The sequence below is a fragment of the Salmo salar genome, chromosome ssa12, assembly GCF_905237065.1.
Source record: "Salmo salar chromosome ssa12, Ssal_v3.1, whole genome shotgun sequence".
Taxonomy (NCBI): domain Eukaryota; kingdom Metazoa; phylum Chordata; class Actinopteri; order Salmoniformes; family Salmonidae; genus Salmo; species Salmo salar.
In genome coordinates, this window is record NC_059453.1 from 45,492,679 (window position 1) to 45,500,487 (window position 7,809).

The 7,809-nt window shown below is 42.9% G+C and overlaps 1 long non-coding RNA gene across 1 annotated transcript; it reads right to left on the bottom strand.

Annotated features, from left to right (window-relative positions):
• Positions 1-2,608: 2,608 nt before the first annotated feature.
• LOC123725641 (uncharacterized) lies at positions 2,609-3,185 on the bottom strand. The gene is made up of 3 exons (XR_006758183.1): positions 3,101-3,185; positions 2,863-2,988; positions 2,609-2,700 (listed from the first exon to the last, which is right to left on the bottom strand). It is a non-coding gene; the product is annotated as an uncharacterized lncRNA (long non-coding RNA).
• Positions 3,186-7,809: the final 4,624 nt, after the last annotated feature.

Consider the following 7,809-nt stretch of genomic DNA (forward strand, 5'->3'; position numbering starts at 1 on the left):
TCCACTAAGCTGGCAGGCTGGCTAACAGCCTGCTGCCTGGCCTGCACCCTATTTCATTGTGGAGCTAGAGGAGTTAGAGCCCTGTCTATGTTCGTAGATAAGATGAGAGCACCCCTCCAGCTAGGATGGAGTCCGTCACTCCTCAACAGGCCAACACTGGCAAACCATGATTGGCCAACTCCCTGACCAAAATGGCTGGATAATGTCCCCCAGCCAAAAAGTGTCCCCCCACGTCACAATGGGATTCGATAAACTATTAGCTTCCGTTGCTAAATCAAGAATGTGATGACATGACGAGCAACATTTTGGAGATCATTACCGCCTAAATTACATTCTTCTCATCCCTGCTATGCAAACAAGGCTGATTTCCACGACAATTTCGCTATTTAAGTTATGTTTAGCTAATAAGATAAACATTTTTCAAACTACTTCTGGGTACCTTGTTAACATTGGGACAAGGACATCCCTGATGGCCAAACCCTCCCCTAACTCGGACGGCGCTAGTCCAATTGTGTGCCACCCCATGGGTCTCCCGGTCACGGCCAGCTGCGAGAGAGCCTGGACTCGAACCCAAAATCTCTAGTGGCACAGCTAGCACTGCGATGCAGTGCATTAGACCACTGCACCACTCGGTAGGTCCAAGAAAACTTTCTTAGAAGATAATGACAACATAACAGTAGCTGTAGATGATGTAATCAAAAGTTGCAGGGTGATTGTAATGGAGGACATCAGGTGGATCTACGTCTAGGTTTTAGGCAGAACCCCTAGGTCCTGGAGAACAGGAGCCGAGTTGAAGGGAACATGGTAGGAGAAAGAGACGTAAACACAGGTTACAATTCACTGTGAGAACATTTGATGGATTAGTGCAGTGTTATAAATGGGAGATATGTACTTTCAACAGTTTTTGAAGGTATAGCCTACCTCAAGCTGGGCCCCTCTGACTCAGAGCACAGAGAATCAGACTGATCCGAAATCACTGGCTCTGGTGGATGAGATACCTCCTGGGTGGCTTGGACAGTTGATGGTCCTAACGTCATTTGGAGAGGTAAATTAAGGTACATTTTTATAAACTCAGCATAACTAGCATTTCTTGCTTTCTCAAATGTTAACCAAAGCTTAAAACCTCTCTGGGATATGAGCGTCCCACCTCGACAACAGCCAGTGAAATTGCAGGGCGCCAAATTCAAAACAACAGAAATCTCACAATTAAAATTCCTCAAACATACAAGTATTATACACCATTTTAAAGCTTACCTTCTTGTTAATCCAGCCACAGTGTCTGATTTCAAAAAGGCTTTACGGCGAAAGCATACCATATGACTATGTTAGGTCAGCGCCTAGTCACAAAAAAACACAGCCATTTTCCAGCCAAAGAGAGGAGTCACAAAAAGCAGAAATAGAGATAGAATTAATCACTAACCTTTGATGATCTTCATCAGATGGCACTCATAGGACTTCATGTTACACAATACATGTATGTTTTGTTCGATAAAGTTCATCGAACAAAACATACATGTATTGTGTATGGCGCCAATGTAAACGCGCCAGTTTACATTGGCGCGTTATGTTCAGTAATGTTTTGCCTCTAAAACATCCAGTGATTTTGCAGGGAGCCACATCAATTTACAGAAATACTCATCATAAACGTTGATATAAGATACAAGTGTTTACATAGAATTAAAGATACACTTCTCCTTAATGCAACCCCTGTGTCAGATTTCAAAAAAGCTTTACCGCAAAAGCACACCATGCGATAATCTGAGTACAGCGCTCAGCCACCAAAACAAGCCATACAGATACCCGCCATGTTGTGGAGTCAACAAAAGTCCAAAATAGCATTATAAATATTCACTTACCTTTGATGATCTTCATCGGAATGCACTCCCAGGAATCCCAGCTCCACAATAAATATTAGTTTTGTTTCGATAAAGTCCATATTTTGTTCGCGCATTCAGTTCACTATTCCAAATGCATAAGGCGCATGCACTAAGTCCAGATGAAAAGTCAAAAAAGTTGCATTACAGTTTGTAGAAACATGTCAAACTATGTATAGAATCAATCTTTAGGATGTTTTTATCATAAATCTTCAATAATATTCCAACCGGACAATTCCTTTGTCTTTAGAAATGAAAAGGAGCTCAGCTCGCTCTCACGGCTGCGTGCGTGACTGAGCTCATGGCATTTTGCCAGACACCTGGGTCAAACAGCTCTTATTCTCTCCCCATTCACAGTAGAAGCATGAAACAACGTTCTAAAGACTGTTGACATTTAGTGGAAGCCTTAGGATGTGCAATATGACCCCACAGACTCTGTATATTGGATAGGCAATCACTTGAAAAACTACAACCCTCAGATTTCTTACTTCCTGGTTGGATTTTTCTCAGGTTTTTGCCTGCCATATGAGTTCTGTTATACTCACAGACATCATTCAAACAGTTTTAGAAACTTCAGAGTGTTTTCTATCCAAATCTATACTAATACTAATAATATGCATATACTAGCTTCTGGTCCTGAGTAGCAGGCAGTTTACTCTGGGAACCTTATTCATCCAAGCTACTCAATACTGCCCCCAGATCCCAAAGAAGTTTTAACATAATTTGTCTATTGGGCTTCACCGAAGTGTAGGGTGTCAGGGCTTTCAATAGTTGACCGTCCAACTGCTCCAACTGGAGGAGATTGTTGGCTACCACCGAGGTAACCCTAGGAAGACAAAGAGAAAAATATTGGTGTTAGGGAAACTAAAACTAGCTTCAGGTTATTTTGTGTGCAAATGCAAATAGTTATCTGAGATTTTTATATTCACCTTAACAGATACTGACCCCAGCTAGGAGTGAAAGAGCCGCAGGGTTTTCCAGGTCTCACCTTCATTTCGTTCTTCTTGCAAATCAAGTCAATCGCCCAGATGTCAAAGCACGTGGTCCCCTTCTTGATTCTCCTCTGGTGGCTCTACTTCTGTTTCACCTGCGCCTTGTCGATGTTCAGTCTCACCTTGATTGATAACCGAAATAAATGCAATTATATTTAATATTATTACAAATACATCTCTTACATATCTCTTGGAGGGCCAGAAAATAAATGAACATCGGACAATTATTTTTACCTGGTCAAAAACCACCACATCCTTCTCAGCCCGTGCCTGAAGGTGGTCCTTGAAGACGTTCTGATCTTCTACCACATCAGGTGGGGTTTCAGTGATCTGAAAGTAGCAAACATGCTGTCCAAACTGCACGCGCGCGGTTGATTTTGTATCCCCACACCAGACACGATCAGGACACGCAGGTTGAAATATCAAAACAAACTCTGAACCAATTATATTAATTTGGGGACAGGTCAAAAAGCATTAAACAATGTATGGCAATTTAGCTTGCTAGCTTGCTGTTGCTAGCTAATTTGTCCTGGGATATAAACATTGGGTTGTTATTTTACCTAAAATGCACAAGGTCCTCTACTCCGACAATTAATCCACAGATAAAATGGGAAGCCTAATTTGTTTCTCGTCATCTCTCCTCCTCCCTTCAGGCTTTTTCTTCTTTGGACTTCATATGGTGGTTGGCAACTTTTTGCATTACTACAACCGACTGGAGTGTGGACGTCAGTTCATCTTTCAATCACCCACGTGGGTATATGCTCCTAAAAACCAATGAGGAAATTTCAGAGGCAGGACTCGTAGCGTGTTGAGCGTCACAAATAGAATCAAGTTCTATTTTAGCGCCCGGCCACGCAGACACTCGCGAGTAGTGTGGGTGCAATGATTGAATAACATGCATGTGTACATTTATTTTGCACCGCACGCGACACGAGTGGTGTGGTCAGCATGTAAGTCTATCACAAATTTTAAAGACTACAGAAAATGCAATAATTGTATATACAATTGCATTGTTTAACTTAGTCAACAGTTGTGGCTCCCGTCCGTACAGCAGGCAATAAGGTGAGTAGTAGTTGGAGCCCTGGACGCTGCTTTTGTGTGCAAACAAAATTACTTTCAGGTTGTCCTCCCACCGTTCCTGGTACCCGTCAAGGAACTTTTACATGGCAGTCTTGAGGGTCTGGATGGTCCGTTCATGCAAACCTGGAGGAGGAGGTAAGAAAGGGATATCTATTGACAATGTAAGATATTGAAATATAATATACAGTGCATTCGGAAAGTATTCAGACCCCTTGACTTTTTCCACATTTTGTTACGTTATAGCCTTATTCTAAAATGGATTAAATCGTTTTTTTCCCTCATCAATCTACACACAATACCCCATAATAACAAAGCAAATTTACAAAAAAAAATACATTTACATAAGTATTCAGACCCTTTACTCAGTGCTTTGTTAAAGCATCTTTGACACCGATTTCAGCCTTGATTCTTATTGGGTATGACGCTACAAGCTTGGCACACCTGTATTTGGGGAGTTTCTCCCATTCTTCTCTGCAGATCTTCTCAAGCTCTGTCAGGTTGAATGGGGAGCGTCGCTGCACAGCTATTTTCAAGTCTCTCCAGAAATGTTCGGTTGGGTTCAAGTTCGGGCTCTGACACACAGCCCTAGACTCCTGCGTTGTCTAGGGCTGTGTGCTTAGGGTCGTTGTCCTGTTGGAAGGTGAACCTTATCCCCAGTCTGCGGTCCTGAGTGATCTGGAGCAGATTTTCATCAAGGATCTCTCTGTAATTTTCTCTGTTCATCTTTCACTCAATCCTGACTAGTCTCCCAGTCCCCACAGCATGATGCTGCCACCCCCATGCTTCACCGTAGGGGTGGTGCCAGGTTTCCTCCTGACGTGAAGCATGGCATTCAGGCCAAAGAGTTCAATATTGGTTTCAACAGACCAGAGAATCTTGTTTCTCATGGTCTGAGTTCTTTAGGTGCCTTTTGGCAAAGTCCAAGCGAGCTGTCATGTGCCTTTTACTGAAGTGCTGCAGAGATGGTTGTTCTTCTGGAAGGTTCTCCCATCTCCACAGAGAAACTCTGGAGCTCTGTCAGAGTGACAATCAGGTTCTTGATCACCACCCTGACCAAGGCCTTTCTTCCACGATTACTCAGTTTGGCCGGTCGGCCAGCACTAGGAAGTGCCCTCCATTAAGAATCATGGAGGGCACTGTATTCTTGGGGACCTTCAATGCTACAGAAATGTTTTGGTACCCTTCCCCAGATCTGTGCCTCCACACAATCCTGTCTCGGAGCTCTACGGACAATTCCTTCGACCTGGCTTGGCTTTTGCTCTGAAATGCACTGTCAACTGTGGGACATTATATACAGGTGTGTGCCTTTCCAAATCATGTCCAATCAATTGAATTTACCACAGGTGGACTCCAATCAAGTTGTAGAAACATTTCAAGGATGATCAATGGCAACAGCATGCACCTGAGCTCAATTTTGAGTCTCATAGCAAAGGGTCTGAATACTTTTGTAAATAAGGTATTACAGTATTTTATTTTTAATACATTTGCCCCCAAAATATTTTCGCTTCATCATTATGGGGTATTATGTGTAGATTGATGACCAAATACGGCTGTAACGTAACAAAATGTGGAGAAAGGGAAAGGGTCAGAATACTTTCTGAATGCACTGTATATACAAAAGTATGTGGACACCCCTTCAAATTAGTAGATTCAGCTATTTCAGACACACCCATTGCTGACAGGTGTATAAAATTGAACTCACAGCCATGCAATCTCCATAGACAGAAAATTGCCAGTAGAATGGACTTATTGAAGAGCTCAGTGACTTTCAACGTTGCACCATCATAGGATGTCACATTTCAAACATGTCAGTTCGTCAAATTTCTGCCCTGCTAGAGCTGCCCCGGTCAACTGTAAGTGCTGTTATTGTGAAGTGGAAACGTCTAGGAGCAACAACGGCTCAGCCGCGAAGTGGTAAGCTACACAAGCTCACAGAACGGGACTGCCGAGTGCTGAAGCGCGTAAAAATTGTCTGTCCTCGGTTGCAACAGTCACTACCAAGTTCCAAACTGCCTTTGGAAGCAACATCAGCACAATAACTGTTTGTCGGGAGCTTCATAAAATGGGTTTCCATGGCCGAGCAGCCGCACACAAGCCTAAGATCACCACGCGCAAGCCAAGCGTTGCCTGGAGGGGTGTAAAGCTCTCTGCCATTGGAGCACTGGAAACGCGTTCTCTGGAGTGATGAATCACAATTCACCATCTGGCAGTCCGACGGACGAATCTGGGTTTGGCGGATGCCAGGAGAATGCTACCTGCTACCAGTTTGGTGGATAAAGAATGGTCTGGGGCTGTTTTTAATGGTTCTGGCTAGGCCCCTTAGTTCCAGTGAAGGGAAATCTTAACGCTACAGCATACAATAATATTATAGACGATTCTGTGCTCCCAACTTTGTGGCAACAGTTTGGGGAAGGCCCTTTCCTGTTTCAGCATGACAGTGCCCTCGTCCACAAAGTGAGGTCCCATACAGAAATTGTTTGTTGAGATCGGTGTGGAAGAACTTCACTGGCCTGCTCAGAGCCCTGACCTCAACCCCATTGAACACCTTTGGGATGAATTGGAACGCATCTAGTGGAAAGCCAACTCCATATTAATGCCCATGATTATGGAATGAGATGTTCGACAAGGTGGTCATGTAGTGTATTTCTTATGTACCATGGAAAAACAAAGAGAAATTGTAAAAAATAAACAAAACAAACCATTGGTGACAGAAATTAACCCAGAACATTCGTACCTTGTTCCAGAGTTCACAACCTTGGTCACTCAAGATGACCTCGGGAGAACCGTGGGTGTTGAAGATGTCCATCATCGCCTTGGAGGTGGCCTCGCCAGTCTCGTCCTTGAAGGGTATCATACAAAACGGAAATCTATTTTTGGTTCCAAGCACCCTTTTTAATGGGTTACAGAAGGGGATTTAGAGTTAAGCACATTCTCTTCCTTTACTGACCTTAATGGGTATTGCCTACATCCACTTGGAAAAGTGATCGGTTGCCGTTAGACACCAGCTGTTGCCATTCCTGGATTTCATGAAGGGTCCGACGAGGTCCACCCCTAACATTTTAAGTTTTAGAGAGAAGATTACTTCCTTCTTATCTGTGTCATACAGTATGCAGATGTTCATATTTGTAAGGATACTGACTCACATTCTATAATATTGAACTCTGTTGTGGTCAAATAAAGCAGCCATTACAAAACAACTTATTAGGGAAAAATGTTAATTGTGCCACTTACCAATCATGTGTCATGGTGAAACAACTGATGGGCTTCAACTCCGGCGCCACAGTCTTCACCCTCTCAAACTTCTGGCAGGCTAGACAGGTACTGACCTTTAAGCACAAAGTGACAAATTGAAACATTGTGTGCTCTATGATATGACATTCATTGAAATCATAATCATTTCAGATATAATAGAATTGATAAACAAAAGGTAATTTCACTTGCTCAGCTGTCCACATCCTTCACAATCCCACGCCAGAAGAAGCGTAAGTTGATTTTGGCAATAATGTGCTTCACTCCAAAATGGCCTGCATGCATCTCGGTCAGCACATTCTCCTTCTCCTCATTGAAAATCACCCTCCTGTGTGGCTGGCCATCCTTCCCCTGTAGGTACATGTGATTTCTCAACAAGTTGGAAGAGAAGAGTTGTTGAAATACTCAAGTCTAAGTAAATTTGCACTGCTGTCTTTTTCTCTCTTCATCTATCTCTCTGTCTTCTCGCTGTCTAGCGAAGACACCTAGTTAAGGGCAATTGGAATTACCATAATTGCTTACAGCTATCCATTTGATTGATCAGGTTTAACTTATAGCTAGATACCTCAAAATGACATGACAGACATATAACTACACTGAAAAAAATATATAAA